This window comes from Etheostoma spectabile, chromosome 13 (genome assembly GCF_008692095.1).
Source record: "Etheostoma spectabile isolate EspeVRDwgs_2016 chromosome 13, UIUC_Espe_1.0, whole genome shotgun sequence".
Lineage (NCBI taxonomy): Eukaryota > Metazoa > Chordata > Actinopteri > Perciformes > Percidae > Etheostoma > Etheostoma spectabile.
This window is the reverse complement of record NC_045745.1, coordinates 14,390,228-14,410,419: the sequence shown is the minus strand read 5'-3', so window position 1 is coordinate 14,410,419 and position 20,192 is coordinate 14,390,228. Positions and strand designations below refer to the sequence as shown.

The following is a 20,192-nucleotide window of genomic DNA, read 5'->3' as shown; positions in this document are numbered from 1 at the left end:
AAGAGGTCATGTTTTTGGTTTGGTTTGTTGGTTTGTCTCTCAGCAGAATTACAAAAAAAAACTACTTGCTCATTTTTAATGAAACTAGGTGGGAAGGGTTAGCATATAGGCTAAGGAAGAACCCATTCAAGTTTGGAGCGGATCCAAATCATGGGAGGATTAACATTTGTTTTTCACTTTTGTTAACATTGCGAGACGCTATGGCCTTGGCGGGGGTCTGCCCTCTCCGAGTGCTCTTCTATAACTGTCATCGGGTCTAAATTCATGATATGGCTGAAATCCTTCACCATGCTTCCTCTCTCCTCTCTGACACATTTCTCGACTGAATTGATTATGCAGCTCATTCTATGTAGGCCTCATGAATTAAATATAGGGAGTAACACTGAAAAAAACTAAAACCAACAAAAAACACACTTTTTAAATTATTTAAACCTGGATTAATTCTCCATTTTCTTTAATGGGAATTTTTGGATGGTAAAAGCAGAGTGGAGTGATAATGCTCCTCTAGAAGAACAGGCTGGGAAGCAGAAATGTTTCTTCCAGTGCTGCTAAAACGGCTGAGCACTGCAAACTCACTGCGTTGTTACAATCTACACAGACACAATATGTGTGTAACCTGCTGGTAATCTGATTGTGGCTCTCCCTATTGTGCTTAACTGTTGATTAACTGTGTCAGATCTGATCTGATGAAGCATCAGTGCTCAACCTCGCCATACATGTGTGTGACATACAGAGAGAGAATAAGTAAAAGTCTCGTGTAAAGTCTGTGAAAACATCTTTCACAGACACAGACATTGATGCATTGTTAAAAAATATTGTAAAATTAATAATATATGACAAATTTGCTATAGCAGATAGAGGGAGCAAAAATGTGAGAGCAAGCAAACATGTTGTGATAAATAGAACAACTGTCATTTGATCATGAATCAGTAAGCAACCAGAAAGCTCTTGTGTCGTGGCGGGGTTAGCTCAGTTGGTAGGGCGGGTGCACATATGTAGAAGTTTACTCCTCGACGCAGCGGCTGAGAGTTCGATTCCGACCTGCGACCCTTTGCTGCATGTTGTCCCCCCTCTTTCTCCCCTTTCATGTCTTCGTCTGTCCCATGGAAATAAAGGCATAAAATGCCTGAAAAAAGAAATCTGTCAACGTCTAACATTTTGTTGACCCATTCATCCATCCTGACCGTCCCTCTCTGCAGACTTTGTCTCTCTATAATAACTATTTAAATTTATTTATTTCCAATTATTGTGTTGTGCGCAAAAAGAGTATGTCCAGCCCACATGGGCTTACAAGGTGCATTACTTGTACCAGACACCAAAATAGCAACAACAAATTAGCAAATAAACCTTGTGTTTTTTGCCATACTTTAGAAGTTAAAAGTCACCAACTAATATATGTTAAATAAAAAAAAAACAACAACACTCCAATTGGTCATCATCAGTACACCAGAACATTTCAGGATTTTGAACAGACATTTCATGTAAGATGGGTGTTTGTAACTCATTTGAATGACGATACAAAAGAAAATGTGATTCCTTCTCAAGTTCTCCTAATTCTAATTCCTAATAGTTTGCACAACTTTTTATCTTCTTGGATGTTTTTAAACCTACCAACTTCACACATATATATTTATGACCGTAAAATGGTTGCACGGTGGCCTTTTTAAAACACTAATACTTGATCACAGTGACAGTTTGTGATCAACTGTCACAAACATACATATGGTTCACTATTAGCTGCTTGCTCAATACAACCTTTCTTTTGGTGAGGACGGCCTGACGTAAACACGTCTTTTTGGGGCTTTTGTTGAAACAACTGACGCTGTTGTTTTTCTTGGGAGAACAATCTCCAACTTTCTCTCCCACACACAAATACTTTTAATTTTGCACAAACACTTTTCCCCCGGTGTATGCAAATTTTTCACATATAACAAAAAAAAATTAAAAAAAATCTCTTACACGCAACCACAGGCTCCCTACATCTCTACAACTTCTTTCTGTCCCATTCAAGCTTATGTACCAAGTCTGACGTGTACTCTCTGTCTCTCTCTCTCTCTCTCTCTCTCTCTCTCTCTCTCTCTCTCTCTCTCTCCTTCTCTCACTCACTCACTCTCTCCCTCTCTCTCTAAACCCAATATCCTCTGAGGCCCGGGGGTTTTAGAGTGTAAAGGCAGTGCAGAGGCAGGAAGAGAGAGACTGCATTATCCACATCAAAGAGCCAGAGTTAACAGCCATAATCAATGCTTCCCCATTAAGCACTAAGGTCTGCCTCTCTCTCTCTTCCTCTAACCCTCTCTCTCTCTCTCTAATCAGATCAATATGCTTTATTAGCATGAATGGAAGTATGATATGAATATGGCAAAAAAGGAGGAATTCATCAACAAAAGCTGACAACACAGAGAGAGGCTGGTTAATGATTTAAAAAAGACATTTTGGGAGGCTGTTAAGACTTCTATAACTACTAATGTTGAGAGAAGATAAATATTAAATCAGAATTTTTGAAAAGGTGAATGGGATACAGAAACTGGAAATATGCTTTATTAGCTTACCCCTAATGAAATATATTACAATATATACAAACTCACTATTAACATGAATATGTGTATTTCTTTATATGCATTAGGCCTCAAAGCACCAAAGTCCAAATAAGTGTTTCCAATGCTGAACACTAAATTTAGACACATTGTACGGAAAAACATCTTTCAGTTATGCTTAATTTGCATGAATGGATGGTAGCCATTATGGCTGAACAATTTGAAAAACATATATCTAACTGTTATTATTTTGATCAATATTGCTCTTGCGATATGATTCACAAAATTGGAGAGAATGGGCGACAATGATATTGCACTAGACTAATCCATATTCCAAAGTATGCAATGATTTTATTTATGAAAAAGGAGGACATCTTCAATGTGGAATAGGTCACAAACAACAATAAGGCAAATGAAAATCACATTTTCTCGGTCTTTCGCCCTTATTGACCCCTCTGCCCCACACAGCCAGGCCTATCGACCCCTCTCTCCCAGAAACCAGGCCCCATGCCTGGGGTCAGCGACCCACCGAAGCCCCCTGCCTGGCTGTGGGGTTGAGAAGTGTGTGTTTGTGTGTGTGTGTAGAAATCCCCCCCCCCCCTTTGGTGGAGCTGAAAAGCCTGCAGCTCACACTGATGCAAATCTAGCGGCAGTACAGAGTAAAGCACAAACTATTGAGTTAATCACATTATATGTTCTGACATGTATTTGTTTTTCAAATTTTTCTCTCATATTTCTCTTGGTATGGACTTATTGTAAGCAGATTTGGATAAAAGCATCAGCCAAATAATATGTCATTTTTTCAGTCTAATAATCTCATGTATAAATGAGGCACTGTTTCTAGAAGCTCTCACATGAACAAGCAAACTTCATTTAAGGCAAGACACTAAAGGTGAACGGTGTAAATATTCTAACAAATATCCCCATGAAACTTCCCCAGTTGATTACTTACATTACGACATCACATCATATTTTATATGGCAAGTTTTCAAAAATTGTTATGTTTACATACGCAAATGAGGCACTGTCTAATTTGCATATATTTCCTCCTAACTCTGAGCATCATAATAAAATAAAGTTTAGAATGCCAGGTTTGAAATTCTTCTTTATAATGTGTTAACATATTAAAGTCAATGTGTTGATGTTTTTACAAAGGGAATTTTGGATCTCTCTTTTTATAGCGCCACAAATCTCAATGTCTACTGGCATAAAAAAAATGTTTTGCCCTGTTTTCAGTAATAATGTGTTCTATAAATCCGACTATAAATGATAAATGATCGAACCCCTCTGCACAGATCTCCAGAATATACAAGAAGGTATAAGTGCTACCAAAGGGGAGAGTATAAACTAATTTGTAGAAGATGAATGGTTCGTCTATATTTTGATGTGAGTGACAAGATATCACCTTAAAACTGTTGAGGTATCCTAAAACTAGCATTTTGTTTACCAACAACTAAGACCAGAAGATTAAATCCTGATTTGGAGACCATTAATTAAATGTGTAACCTGAAAACAGCACCAAACATGATATTTTAATAGCTGTTTTTTTTCTCTCCATTTTTTCAACCACAGCAATAACACCGCCGGGATCTGTTGTTACATATATAAGAGCATAACCCTCTTGGGTTACCAGATCCGGATGACTGTCCAGGTTGCATCTAATCAGTCTGGATATTTTCAGTTTTCCACCAGTCATGGCAGTCATCACCCTCTTTGCCTCACACTCTCTTCTCTTCCCCCATCTCTCTTCCTCTGTCTCTCCACCCTGCCAGGAAAGCTTTGACAGCTCTCATCTTTCATCCATTTGATGTAATTATGCTCCTCAATACACATTTGAAGCTCCCCATTCACATTTCATGGTGTGATGAAAGGCCACATAGTGCTGTTTCTCTCTCACAGCTCTCAGCTTCTCCTGCTCAAACTTAACCTCAGGTATAGTCTGGTTCTCAACAGATAATTCCTCTCACATTGAATATTAAGCCTGGTTTTTCTCCCACTCCGAGTGACAGCAAAAACTCTATTCCTTGTTAGTTGCTTTCCCAAAAAGAGAAAGGTCAAACTGCTTAAGCCACCAAGAGTTGTGACGATTGTATTTTTTATCATTCAGGTTTATGGGCAGGCAGCCAATAATTTGGTTAATACCTACCAGGGCTGTAACAGTTTGTGTATCTGTGTCGAACCGTCACATTACGGAGGTCACTGTCTGCTGCATGCAGACGCACCCAGAATACATAGTATGTAAATTAATGCTTGTAATGTGGAACCAAAGTTCACCAGCCGAGTCCCACTTGAACACTTTTAGCCGTACACTGTTAGCAATATTTGCCATTTACATGTACTGTAGCACAACAAGCTACAGCTTTTTCGCCTATTGTGAGCTCTTTGTATGTATGTTCAGTGGAAAACAGAAATGTTTGAAATGTTCCCTTGTTTTTATAGTGAAAATAGTTTGCCAACATTGCCAGTGGTCAATATGTTACCTTGGTACCCAGCAGGAGGATTTAGTCGTTGACAGCTGCATATCTTTATGCATTTTTTTTTTACACTGTACCGAAGTTGCACTGAAGTGTGACAAACCGAAGCCAACGTCAAAATCCTCAGTCAAATTTAAGGAAATGGCAAGCTCCCAAAAAAATAAATAAATAAACATAAAAGGTAAAGTGGTCGGTATTTTTCACATTCATCTGAACACTTTCATATTGCAAACTAGAATGAACTCTGCAGCCACTCATGTCCAGTTGTTTGACCCCAGGCATTTGGTTATTTGATTTTGAAAACCTGATTGAAAACCCTTCCTACATATTCAAATCAACATTATGTCTTTGGGAACGGAAAGGTGCACTGAGTGACCTGCAGTGTTTAGGTGTGTAATGAAGTTAGATTGTAAGAGATACTGTAGGTTGCGAGCCTACATAAAACCTCTTCCCCATATCTCTCTTTCTCTTTTAATGTCTCGGCTCTGGTTTGTTTCACTTAATTCTATCTCCCCATCTCCTGATCCATCCATCAGTGTCTCTCTTTGTCTATCACACACTCCTCCTCCCCTCCCCCTCACACTCACAGCTCTCTCTCTATGAGTGAGTGAATGAGTGAGTGTGGGCGAGCGGGTATAGCTGCTGATGCACTCCTGGTCATTAATAAAAGTTTTATACACAGTCAGGAAATGCATTTGAGCCCCGGTGGCTGGAGAGCTCCTCTCAGACACACAGGAAATGGGCGCTTGGCCGACAGCCAATCCTGCTATTTCAGGGGTTTGTCCGGAGCCAATCAAGCTGGGCCTGGTCAGTTAATGGATCAGTGGCTCTACTCTTCTCTACACCCAAATATTAGCAGCAATTAGAAGGTGTGGGGGTTACCAGGGTGGAAGCTTTGTGAGAGGCAAGTGAACCCAACCAGAAAAGTAGTGAAATAATCTTGTGAATCCATAAATCCGCCACATTTAATGGATACCAGTTTGGCCAGTGACATGCATGCAAAATATCGGTTTGTATGCCCAATTTTTGGTGTCTTATCCTACAAATGTTCAGCACAAGTGATCAGTGCACCTGCGTGAGCACCTGCAGTGCAAAACCTGTTTATGTAACAAAACGTCTTTGTTAGCTTAAGAAAAAGGTCGTAGTTTGGGTTAAAATAAGTATATTTATTACGTAACTTTTGTGCATGCTGCTAGTTAGGTACATATGTAGACAAATCAACGTTGGTTATTTATTATATTTGTTGGCACCAAATGGGACATTAACATCCACTCGACCTCTTCCTTACGTGGACTTTGTTGCTATATATATGTATACACACTACGTTGCCTGCCTTTCCGTAGGTATAAGTACAAAATAAATGAGAACAGCCTGTTGCATGTGATACAGCAAAGGGCAATGCGAGGGGTGTTCTTCATGCTTTTGTAAAACAACTTTTGCAGTTAAAAATCTGTAACACAACGCTAACATCTGCTGCAACATCACAAGTTTCAACGACTCAGCTGTCAGTCGTGTCACATTAATTCATCTAACCTGCAGCAGTTGTAAGACAAAGGAAGTGTGAAAAGTCTTCATGTGCGACTGTTGTTTAGCCAGGCAATTCAGAAAAGCAACCAGTGAGTGTGTGTGCGTATGTGCGCACAGTGTTGCTAACGTGAGAGACATGCTGTAATGTGTTGTGCAAGTTGACATTCATGTGCTTCTTGAGGTGGGAGTGCCTCCTCCCCATCCAGCAGGCGTTAGTTACTGCAGCACAATGACACACACAACCAGATCTCACGCACGCATGCAGAGTCGAGCGCCGGCAGAAATGAATGACTTTGTCAGCTGTATGCTGTTAACCAGGCCATTTGACATTGATCCCTGCCTGACCCAGAACATATGCCAATCTCTCTCTGGCCATTTAGTTGTTTTGCGTAATTGGCATGCAAGTTGCATGTCAGAGAAGCAATATTTCAGGAAATTCCTTCCACAAAAAGGTTAATGTACAAACTCTGTGTCTGTGTGCGTGTGTGCATGTACAAACAAACACACACACTCTCACTTGGTCCTGGTCTAGCTTTCCCCCCAAACACATGGAAACTACTTGGTGAGTTAAATCATCCAGAGAAGGGAACACATTTTCTATTACTAAAACGCTTTTTAATTGAAACAAACAATACAAACGGATGCAGCAACAGAGTCATACTACTAGGATATAATCTTTAAATGCATGTATATTACGGATTTTTATGAATGTCCGCACAAAGTGTACATGCATTCCATCTAGTTGTTGAGATATTGAGAAACAAAGTGTGGAAAAAAGCAGTGGGCAAACACACACTGGCATCCATAGAGCCGAAGCCTGCTAGAAAATTCTGCCGGAGCATTTCCTAGAAAGTTGTTAGGTATTTGGTAGGGCATGACTACAGTTGATGGTAACCAAGCTGTTTTGCGTGGTTGCTAAGACGTCGTTATTGACAGTTAATATTGTACTTTATACACATATGAATAAAGTTGTGAACAAATGCCAGGATAAAGTAAAGTGTCCCTCATTTAGAGTTTAGAGAGTAACAACTTACATTTTTATGTAAATCAAAATAGTGAGGTTTCTGTCTGGCTTTCATTGCAGTGTATTTTGTTGTTGTTACTTGTTCATGGTCTTGACTTTACAAATTTCCTGAATTTCCTGAATGCTCCAACCAAAACATACCGACCCACACAGAATAGATTGTGGAAACTGAGGGAGGTAAACGGCACACTGGTTGTGTTTTCCTAAGAAGGACAAAAGATGGCTGCATTTGGAAGAGCATTTGAAATGGGTCTTTGCAAACATGTCATCATTTTCATAATGTAAACTTTTCATAATGTGTTTTTTATCTGATCAATTAGACAAATGAAGGAAAAAAAAAAGTCAGATAAATGCTGACGTGACATTTTACCTTTTGTATCCTCTTTCTAAATAACCATGTGGATTTGCGTTTCTTTTGTAAAATTTATTTTCAAAAACATACAGCAGACTTTGCAAGACAAAAAAGGTAACACTTTACAATAATGGTGCATGAATTATCATGAAGTCATACATGACTAACATAACAATATTAACATATTGTTGCTGCATTAAGTCATGCATGAGATACTATTAATCCTTGTACATTACTAGTTCATGAAGTACTACATGAATGAAGTCATGCTTTTTCATGCATGAAGTCATGCTAATTCATGATAATTCATGTACCATTATTGTAAAGTGTTACTGAAAAAACCCCGCATTTTCTTTGTCTGTATTCCCCCCTCAGTGTGTTTCTATCAGCAGTTTGTTTCATCTCAGATATTTTCCTCAACAGGAAACAGAGCTCCCCCCCACCCCCATTAGGGACCAGTGTCCGGTTACTTAAATGTGCGTGTGTGTGTGCGTGTGTGCGTGCATGCGCATTTGTATGCCTACACTAGTGTGTTTTGCTTAAGTCCGGATGGTTGCAAGTTGCTGAGTAAGGGCACAGACCAAAAGAGACAAAAGCACATGCACGCACATGCATGAGCATCCACTCACACACACACACACACACACACACACACACACACACACACACACACACACACACACACACACACACACACACACACACACACACACACACACACACAGGAAGAGGTTCATATTACAGTCATGCTGCATATTGTCAGTGATGTCACTTGTCCTTATAGAACAAATGAATGAAGCGCTCAGACTTTTCTCTTTTGGTGTTACAAACTAATGCGTAAGAAAACTCAATTACCTTTTTGTTGTAACAAATAACGTAACACGCTATTTTTGCAATTCAAGTAATTTGTGACGTTATCAAAAACTACTTATAGATAAGTTGTCAACACTTTTCAAATAAACAAATAAAAGCCACAAAAAAATGCCTTAAAATGTGCACAATTTCTTTTACTAAGGAAAGTAATTGCGTACTAGTGGAAGGTTTCTAATCCTTTGGTTGCGTCAGTGCGCATGTGTAGCTCGGCAAAAAAAGCTTTTCAAATTTGAAGAAACATCTGCAAGCTAAGCATAGCTCCACAACACTAGCATTCAAAGGTAGGCGTGAAGTAGGCTATGTAGACAACATTACCAACATGCCCTAGGAAGGGCAAAGGGGTTTTCATCTTTTGTAACGCAAAAGTACTTGTTACAAGCTACTTTCCTCAGTCAGTAGGGACGTTTTAGCGGCGGTAATCTTGTAATCCAACAATTTACTTTTAAAAGTAACGTTATTCCACACAAACCATAATTAAGTACAGCCTTCCTGGATTCCATCACATGTACCAGTTTGAGCTTAAAATAAGATGAAAAAATGACAGTATCATGTTTCAGTCATCCGTTTATACAATGTCAACTTTTGTTTCAGTGCTTCTGCCCTGTCATGTTCATAAAGCAGAAGTGGATTAAATTGAAAATTCAGTGATGGGAGGGGAGAGACAGAGAGAGAGAGGAGGGATGACTGGAGTGTGTGTGAGTGTGTTTGAGATAGACACAGAGAGAGAGAGAGAGAGAGAGAGAGAGAGAGAGAGAGAGAGAGAGAGAAAGTGCATCCAGCTCTCAGTCATTCATCTCTTGGGGAGAGGAGAGGAAACTAAAGCAGGACGGCAAAAGAAACATATTTTAAATCAAGAAAAAAAAGGAAGATTCTTGGTTTAATCTCTGATTAAAGAAGCTTCTCACTCCAACCTCAAACTGCAGTTTTCTCTCATCATCTTTCTTTTTGTACCCAAGACAATTTTGCTGTTGCGAGTATTTCACATCACTCCTTCTACACTGCATGAAGATAATTAACTTCTTCTCCTTTTGCAACTGAGGACACTAAAACTACAGATTTAGGAATCAATCGCCAAATCTGTGCCTGTTTTTGAAAGGATCCCTGCATCACAAGCATCTCTTGCAACTTGAATGTCCTTACAACTTGGACAGAGAGTGGAGCCCTTCGATGAAGCGTGCATAAAGGGACCGGTTGGCTTTTTCGGGAGGTGTAGGAGAAGGCGACTTCAAGAGGACGTACCGGGATCAGAGCGCTCCTGGAAGAGCTCCGGGAAGAGGAGGAGTGGGGCACGTCATGCTGAGAGAGAGCATCCTCCCAGCCTTCTCACTCCCTACAAACACACACCCTTAAGACAGCAGAGCTACAGTAATCTTATAAAGTTACTGCAGGTGGATATCATAGAAGTATTTTAAATAACCTTCTTAGTACCACACAGTAAGATTAAGACATCACAAAATTTGCAAAAGTAAATTAAGGTTTCAGATAAATTCATCACTGGGTTCCATAGACATACTATAAGCCATTAAAAGGGATATTATAGGAATATTGTAGAGTTTTGTCAGAGGCGCACACAGACACCCAGGACGCCCAAGCACGCTGCCGCAGAATGGATCTCGCACCAATCAGAGGTAATCATAAATTAAATCTGTTGTTATACGATCTGCTGATGAACTATTGATGATCTGTGTGACCTTGACATGAAAAAGTTCCATAGAGAATTTTCCATTAAAGCAAAGGAATTATTCCAAAGGATTGAGTAGCTTTTCAAAGAAGCCTTGTATTTTTGAATGTGATTGTATTTTAAGCTTTTGGGAATATGATAGAAGTAAAGTCAGACATATTATGGCTGTAGGTTCTAAAAAGACACATTAAAAGCAAGATAGAAGGCATTTTGGGGCGCTGCAAACTTGTTGGGAACCAGATGCAGATGGACAGGAAGACAGGAATTTTGCACCAAGAACAAAAAGAAAACGATGACTTATGTTTATGAAACATTGCTAAAGATGCACATTTGGCCAGTTTTCTGGGTCTTAAGATTAAGATAAAGTTTTAGTTTAGGGAAAGGTATTGTGAGATTAAGTCGAGGTGGACATACCAATCAAAACTCACAAGATTTCGTATACCAAACAGAAAAGTGTGCAGAAAAGGTCAACCTGGTTTATTTCCCTATCAAACATACTTGATCTTGTAATCCCAGGTCATTCCTAAATCTCCTGCAGCCACATACAAAAATAACAGAAAGGTGCCTCCTCATTATCTGGTGGCGAAATTCCCTGTTTCTCTTCAATGTTTGAATAGTGTTCAATTATGCGGCTGGTGACTTGCACACTAAATCTTCCTCAGATGAGTTTCTTTCCCTACCCCTTTTTTCATCTCTTGGGCGGGTAAACAATCAAGGAAGGATGGGTTTGTAATGATGTAAGTCATGATCATGTAAACGCTAATCTCCTTCCCCCTAGTGGACGGCATGGACCACGTTATCATTTTATTATTAGAGAAAGTGAATTAGTCATGTTGACAGCAGTGTTGTAGTCAAGTCACCAACTGTCGAGTCCAAGTTGAGTCTCGAGTGCCGAGTGTTCGAGTCCAAGTACGAGTCACCAAAGAAGAGTCTGAGTCAAGTCACTATTACCTGAGTTTAAGTCAAGTATCGAGTCCCCAGTGTTCGAGTCCAAGTAGAGTCATCAAGGTTGAGTCTGTGTTGAATTCCAAGACTGCCTACATTTCTCCATTTTGGCATCGTTAAAGAGCTGATATACTAATAAAAGAGGGTCTACATTATACAAAAATGACACACCTGTCACAGTTGCAAAGGGAGTTTATTGACTTTTTTTCTAAACAACATTCAGCGGTGCTCTTTCCAGCATTGGATGTAAAATCCATGTAGGCAAACTTCACAATCTGTGGTACATCTCTCTGCATTTTCCAAATGTGAACATATAGTGGGGAGCCTGCAAATTATGCACTACAGTTGCACATAGTGTCAAGATCAATTCCTTTGTTACGAGAGTAGTGAAAATAAGAGTGAGAATGTAGCGTTAAGTGAGTGACGTCAGTGAGTGTGTTGTCAAGCAAGAAGAGTGAGCGGTAGCGCCGTCCGACTGAGAAGCGTATGAGTGGCTGTGAGGAAAAAGAAAAAGAAAAAAAAGATCCCAATGAGGATGTAAAGTGAGTTAACAGTCAACAATAAACAAGAAGCTAAACAAGAAGTAAAGGGTGTTAACCCCAAAAGAACATCAGCCCTGGATGGAACGTCTCCCTGGCTGCTTCCAGCACGGTCTTGGAGCGCAAAAAAGAAAAAGTGTAACATCTTATATCATCTTATATATTTTCATAAATGCTCAAGTCCGGTTTTCTATATCCTCGAGTCAGAGTCCAAGTACAAGTCATCTGTCCGCGAGTTTGAGTCAAGTCACGAGTCCAGAGAATAGAGTCTTGAGTTGGACTCGAGTGCTCCAGAGAATAGAGACTCGAGTGGGACTTAAACCCGAGTCCTGGGGCCCATTTCCGGAAGACAGTTTTAACAAACTGAGTCTAACCCTGAACTTTTTATATGCAATCCTGCACGCAAAAAAAGTACTAGGCCTACTAATCCCATTCTGATACTGCAGCACCATCATTATAATTATAATTCATAATATTTATTGTCAAAGGGTTGATATCATTCACCTGCAAAATGTGGAACTCCTTTTAATGGCTCTTACTGGTTTGAGTCCAGGGAACACTACACAAACGTTTAAAAGAACATTTCAGCCTTGCATACAGTGGCTTTGCTCATATGCTCCGCATCACCAACGTTGTAAAGAAAACTGACGTTTGCAAAATAAAAGTAATGCGACACAAGACTCTGCTGGGATGTAGAGCATGTCCACCATGGGTGACATTAGTGATATGAAGACGGATGTAGGCTACATCCTGGGAAGAAAAACGATGCTGCTCAAATAGGTAGACTAGTATCTGGAAATGAAAATGGGTCTATAGTCAATACTCAATATCATCTCCCGACATATATTTATTTCCTGCAAAGTAATACAGCTTCTTCATCAACGGGATCCTCGACACAAGGAAATGTCATGTTTTGAGAAAAAAGCAATTATTTTATAATCTGCCACAGTTAATAAACCAACACTGTTTTTTTATTTATGCCAATAAACTGCGCTAAAATGCGCCCAATACGGACTGACTGAATGAATGAATTGGGGAAATGAAAGAGCACTGTGTCAGACGGAGGTTTATTTAAGAAAACCTGCGCCCAACCAGGTTAGGTTCACAGGCTCAGTTACCATAGTAACTGACTCTGAGGTTAAGTTAGCTCCCTTTCTGAAACAGAAAACACAGAGTTTCCCTCATCTCAGAGTTAACAAACTCAGAGTTTTTCACTAAACCTGCTTTCTGAAATGGACCCCAGGATTAGAGTACTCCATCACTGGTTGGCAGTTATTAGTCTGCACAGTTACATTCATACATGTGTTTTTATTGACTTCTATAGTAACCTAGGCGACTTCCAGCAAACGTTTGAAACAGTCAGTAGCTATTTTCTCATATGAACTCCGGACAATGTCGGCAGAATACGGTCCTGACTTCGTCCGGATTGGCCCTTTCACACATACAGCACTCAGCAAGAGACTGCCTGTGTCAGACGCGTTGTCACTTATTGGAAATACTATGTTTGTTATAGGCAAGGTGTAGCGCCTGGTTAGAGCATGCAGGAGACAGGATAGGATGCAGATTGCACTGCGGTCACGTAGCCAGTTCGTAAATTCGTCAAGTTTTTTGCCGTTCAATTAATTTGTCTGACGATTTTAGCATCGGCCCTTAACGACAGAAGTTCCCAAATCTGGCCGTCTTTCCAGTTATTGTGTCTTTAGGTAAATGACCGTTCTTCTTCATCTTTTTCATTGTTTGTTTTATTCCAATTTCGCACCAGCCACATGATAGAAATGTCATCAACACGCCCACTTTGTTGTTATGAATTTCATCGTGCAATGAGCTGCTCTATTAACACATGGGCTCAATCAGACATTACACAGACTTTGCACTAGGGAGCTGGCAGGGTAAAGACCGTTTGATGTCTGGTCCAACTGATTTGGGTAACGTCTAGATAAGTTCAGGGTTGCAGTGCATGTGTGAAAGGGCCTTGAAAAAAGCATGAGGGACCATATTTCTGAATGATCTCCTAATTTTATCAAAGTGATATAGTCATAGTCTACTGATTGTTTAACTGCATGTTAACATTTGTCTCACTGTGTTTTTGCAGTTGCTGTGTGTGTGTGTGTAAGTGTGTTGGGGACATGTGGGGTTGGGATTGATTGTCCTCAAGGTCGGATGCAGAATGTCAATACCCATCTCCGCTGGGGTGGAACTGGAGGGGTGGGTCGAGGAGCAAATGATGGGACGGATTAATGGGGGGGGGAAGGGAAAGAGAGAAAGAAAGTGAATGGGATGAGAAGAGTGGTATTGTTAGGCAGAGGGATTGACCAGGGATGAATAGATGGATGGATGGAAGGAAGGGAGGGGACAGCATGTGTGGCACAGGGGAATATGGCGGATAGATGAACATATTATGAAATGGATGGGTGGTTAGTTGGATGGAGAGGGGGGTGAATGGAGATGGGAGGATTTTGTGTGCCACAGCAGAGGAGCTAATGCATTGACTAATGCACTATAGAACCGCAGAGTTGTGAAAAGAGAGAGAAAATATTAACAGTAAAAACTTTGTAAAAAAGTAAAGAGAAAAAAACAACCTTGACCTTCAATTCAATTTAGTATGAAAGAAAGAGAACAGTGTCAGCGACATCTTTGTTATTAAACGTCGCCGAGGTAACGTGATCTTGTGAAGTGTTTTGCCAATCCCATTTATACCTACCTGAGGCCATGTGGACTCACTCACTCACTCACTTAGCACCTGAGATCAATTAAGTCTGTGAGTCTTTAGTCCTCAGGGCTCACTCTGGGATGGGCCTTTGTGTCTTCTTCAAGGCAATAAGGGTTGACATATGGAGAAATACAGTAAAGTATATATAGTTCAGTTGTTCTACTTAGTTTCTGATTGAGAATGACAGTATTTACATATCATAAAAGCTTTAGCATTTGGTCTTCTAAGAACTCACTGTCTTGTAGTCCTTTGGTGCTGCACATAAACTTTTTTTTCCAGTTTAGAACATTTTGAGCAAATCCAACTTTAGCTGGATAATTTGCAGGATGAGACCCTCAAAGTTTGAAGAAGATGTCAAAGTGCAGCATTTAGTGCAATTAACGCTTAGCAACATGAAGCGACCTTCAAAGCAGAGTTTCAACAACTGTCTAAAGGTTTAGTTCCTCCAAAAGCCACTAGGTGTCACAAGAAAAAACCCAATTGTATTGAAGTGAATCGTGGAAAAAACAAAACAAATTTACTCTGATTACAAATGATTCAATTGTTTCTCTTTTGGAAGCTGGAGGTGTCAGCCAGGGCTGAATTGCTCAATGGATTGATTAGTGAAGGACTAGTCGATTGACAAAACATTCTTTAGCAACTTTTTTTATTCATCTAACAATGGTTCAAGTCATTTTATCAGGCAAGAAGGCCATTTTCATGCAAAGTTGTGAATTTAAGTCAAACTTACAATGCCACAATTGTATTATGGTGACAGTTTTCCAAAAGTATAGTGGAAGCCGAAATAGGAATAAACAGCAAAAAACAAAACAATAAAAAAACAGGTGGCAGCTGAGAATCTGTGAATCTTTTTTTTCACACCAACTCAGAATGGGCATCTACATTTTTAATTTTAGAAGGCTAACAGTAATGGTTGCAAACCGGAACCACAGTGTCCAGAGACCAAAAAAAGCAACAAATACAGTACGTTTATCATATTTTAAGTTTTCTTTAGCAACAACAATATCTGTAGCACCTTTTCTTTAAGTTGTTATTCTTGTATGTGCATAAGGTATGTCATTTTCATGTGGATTACACAAAACCACACTGAAATTGAAGTGGAAGATCTGGACTCTCTTTCAAAAAAGCTGCAGTGCAAAAACAAAATAAAAAACACTCAACCAACTATTGTTCAGGTTAGTGATACCGCAGAGAGGAAATTTTCCCACCGGTTCATAAAAGTGTGACAACACCGGGTGTTACCGATACACAGGACATTTTACAAGTAACAATATTTGTAGACGGCGCTCAATATCTGAAGAGGGCTTACTTTGCATTAAGGCCAATTTGGTAGAGCTTTCGCTGCATAGCCTGTAATCTCCCGTTTTTTTGGGATCAATAAATATCTATCTATCTATCCATCTATCTATCTAGCCGTCTGCGATACGCTCTAGACAAATGTTTCTTCCAAATATTGCCACCTTCAACGTTCACAGATTGCCTCATTACATTTTAGATTCCCTATTACCATTAGGTTTAAAATCAAGGGAGTTGATTTAAAATCAACTGCCATAAGGAACTTGTTATTTGTTTTAGACAAAAGTCGTTAATGGAGTGGTGACACCTGCTTGTAATTAAGCCAAATACCTTTTATGTATTTAAATCAGAAGTGGAAAATTGTACTTTAGGAATTGTGCCTTTTTCTGGTCAGTGTTTCACCATAAATGTACAGCTCATTCTCTCTAGGAATTACGTTAATTGTAAAGACCTTGAAGACAAAACTGCTATAAACTGTAATTTGGATACAATTTGCTAAAACATGACATAGCGAGCAATCAATGCTAAACTTTTTCACAGAGAAGAGTACTAAAATCCTAACCTCCAACAGTTCAGGAGAGTTTGCTGTAAGCGCATTTGAGTCCCCCACCAGGGTTACATTTGGGCAAACATGACGAGTCTATGGTCTTGAGTCTATGATCATTAGGCTTTTGATTTAACTTGATGGGTTGCGGGGATATTTACTGTACGTGATAATCTGGATTTATTCAATTTGGGTGATTGCTAAATGCTCATTATTAGCGTCAACATCTCTCACTCATTCACTGCTTCTTATTTCCCCTCCCCTCTAGTTCTCTCCCCACTGCCTGGACTTGCTGGTCTGCAGTGTCTATTTCAGTCTTTCCGTTGGGGTCAGATTCGGCACATCCGGTATCTCATCCAGTTCATTGTCATTCAATCCTGCTGTGCTCCCGGAGGGCATCGGGAGGAAGGCCCCTGGGTCTTAGCGCCTGACGGGCCTCACACAGTCATATGTATCCATAAAACTGGCAACACTATAGTTTGTTGTGACCGCATGAATCTGCTGCTTTAAATGTTTTTATATGCAACTCATGACTTTACTCTTTTTTTCGTTAACTTGATTTGGTTGATTTCACGTGTTATTTTTACCATTTTCCCTCTTATACACAATTTTTCAAAGCTTTTTGTGATTATTTCATACAATAGCGGCACCTCAATCGGAATTTGCAACTACAGTTGATTACAGATTTTCCAAAATTAGTTTTTTTCAACTCTCCGAGAACCGCGGGACCGCTGGCGATCTTGGCCGACATTACTTTCTTTAAGAGGCTGTAGTGGGCTCAGTGTTTTAAGGAAGATAATGGTATGATACGAAACTAAAAAAACTAAGGCACCCATTGGCACCATCAACCGCCATGAATGCTTCTCAGGAAGGGGCTAAATAATGCTCCAAAGTTTTTTGCGAGGGAAAAACTGGCATGGCCATTTTCACAGGTGTACCTTGACCTCTCACCCTAAGAATGAAAGTGGGTTCTATGGGCACCTATGAGTTTCCCCTGTACAGACATGTCCACTTTAGGCTAATCCCATGGAGTTTACATTGTGTATGACGGGATAGCTGAGACTCTTGGATTCAATAAGACCAATGCCACTAGTTCTAAGCCTTTTTATACATAGGTTTGTTACAGATGTATGACATGAAGAAGACATACAATGCTGAGCTGCATCTCAAATTAATCTTAAGTTTCCTAGATTCTGGGAGATTTATGCCACGTCTATGTGACATATACTGTTGCAGCCTGTTTTCATGAACCATCCGTTAAACTACAAAAAGATAAGCACTGTAATTCATGTGATTTTCAAAGTTTTGAAAAGTAGGGAGGTGGTCGGGGTGATGCGTGGGCGGTTACACAGAGAACTTTCAAGAGCGGAGTTTGCTTCCCGGGGAAAACAAAAGACTTTCATCCAGGAAATGTGCGTTTTAATACAAACAACAAACCTTTTTCTAATCTTAAAGCTTTACTGCGTAACTTTTTGATATTAATAAACGTCTTGTTAAATTCAAGCCATTGCCAAATGAGTTGCTACAAAGCTAACTAAGACTTTCAGTTCCCCACAACTCTCTCTGTATTTCTCAGCATGGCTGTGTTCAGAAAATTGTGTTATGCAGTGAATTTCACACGCAGAAACTTGAGTGAAGATAAATACCTCTTCTGAAGAGTCCATGTTTTTTTAATCCCCTGTGTCCTCTTTGGCTTGTATCATGTGGACCCGCCGACAGTTTTGCTAGAATTCCTCAAAGAGGTGACAGAAACTATGAACTATAGCTTTAAGAAGTCGTTTCGATGCTACAACTTAACTTTTGTCTTTCGAGTAACTGAGCCACCAACTACCATTGACCTGAAGGAGCACCATGGCCGGCAGCTCGCACTGCTTTGTATCAGGGGCACAGTCACCTATTCTCAGGTAACTTAACAACTAACTACCGCTGCCCTATCGGTGCACCATCCCGAGCACCGTAGTCAATGTCACATTGCTCTGTAGCAGCTAAACACATCTACAAACTGCCACTGATACGACAAGCTGTGACGGAGGCTTTTAAATGCATCACAAAGCTCTGTAGCGGCTTAAACAGCTAGCAACTGCTGCTCTGTAGCACAGAGCTCTGTAGTCGATGTCACTTGGCCAGCCAGCGGTCTCCTAGGTCTCCTATGTTTGATATCGTACATTTTAGTGTGCATAACTTTCCATACAATATCATTCGAACCCTTTCATGAGAATGCATTGACTGTTGACCCGCTATGTCCACGATCCCCCTTAAAAAAGATGGATTTTCAATTGCTGTTATGATCACTGCTGAGCTGCACTGTTCAAGTATTATTTCTTGTGACGACTCATGCTCTCCTTAAGTAATGTGGGAAAAACTTTGGCGAAAGTGAGATACATAAAAAGGCCAAAAAGGCAAAAAAGAAAAGGGATTAAAGGATGGGACAGAAGGGATGAAAGGGGAGAGTGAAGGGAGGCGGTGAAGGTGATGTTGGGGGTGACAGGATAGGGAGAGAAATGAGAGGAAGGACGAAGAGAGGAGACGACAACAGGAAAGGAGAGGGCAACCCCTCCTCATTCCAAGGTGAAGGGTCACTGCAGTCAGTTCTAAAATAGCCTGAAACCATGATGTCACCGGTAAGAGATGCAGCGATGCTCTGACCATTAAACTCAATCGACCATTGGCAAGTCGAGTCCAGACTCAGCGGAAGTTAGGGAGTCAGTGGACAGACAAGGGATCAGCACAGTTTATATGTTTCCGTTTACTTTTGACATTTAAATGAGTGACTTTTTAACCTCTTTTACTTAAATAGTGACAAGCATTTTAGTCAGCTACCAAACAACATTGTCAGAAGACCAACAATAAGCTAATAGATGTCGCAACACACTGAACCCAGTGACAATTCGATAGTTTGTGTGTGTCTTTGCTATTTATTAGCACTGGTTTATTTAAGTAAAACATTTCATACAGATACGCTTCTGTTTTGCTATTTTCCACTGCTGATGCTAGGCCACTCTGCTGTTCTAAATTAGCATCACAATCAGGTGTCGCTCAGCTAGTTCCTGTTTTATTTGACAGGTAAAAGAACTGGGTAGTTGGCATGCGCAAAGATAGTTAAAGAGAAAATAAACAGGATTTCTGGAGTGTTCACCACAGGTTTAGACTATTTAAAGACCTTTTTGATACCACATACTGTAGAATCATATTAAATACTCGTTTTGTGGCCATACCAGCCAAAACGGGACTATATGGCCTTGAATTACTATATCACATGTATGTACTTCCCAGCAATATGCCACAATAATTCCCCATGATATATATTATTTAATTAATATGACCTGAACAGGCATCAAGTGAATAGATGAATTAGATTGATTTAAATGTTTCCTATTACCAACACCATTATAAGACAAAATACCTAGCTACTGTAGCTAGCAGTAGTGACTGCGTTTAGGTGTATAACGTCTCCCTACAGCCAGCAATCGGAAAAAAAAACCATTAAAAGAAATATCTAAGATTTTTGTAAAGGAAATGTAAGACCTTTAATCTATTTTTGAGGAAATTGAATTCAGTTCATTTTAAAGCAATTGCTAACTTGCAAATATGATCTCATGCAAACAATAGTTACACTGCAGACAGAAGCCTCAGTTTAAGCCTGGCAGTGTAAATGGTGATTGGGCAGCAGAGAGAGAGAGAGAGAGAGAGAGA

The 20,192-nt window shown here is 39.9% G+C and overlaps 1 protein-coding gene across 1 annotated transcript in view; it reads left to right on the top strand.

Annotated features, from left to right (window-relative positions):
* The first annotated feature begins 9,544 nt into the window (after positions 1-9,544).
* LOC116700687 (protein sprouty homolog 3) overlaps positions 9,545-20,192 on the top strand; it is a 24,508-nt gene continuing 13,860 nt past the window's right edge. Inside the window, exon 1 of the mRNA XM_032534078.1 lies at positions 9,545-10,412. The gene's annotated coding sequence lies outside the window, so the exon portion shown is untranslated. The remainder of the gene's footprint in view (positions 10,413-20,192) is intronic.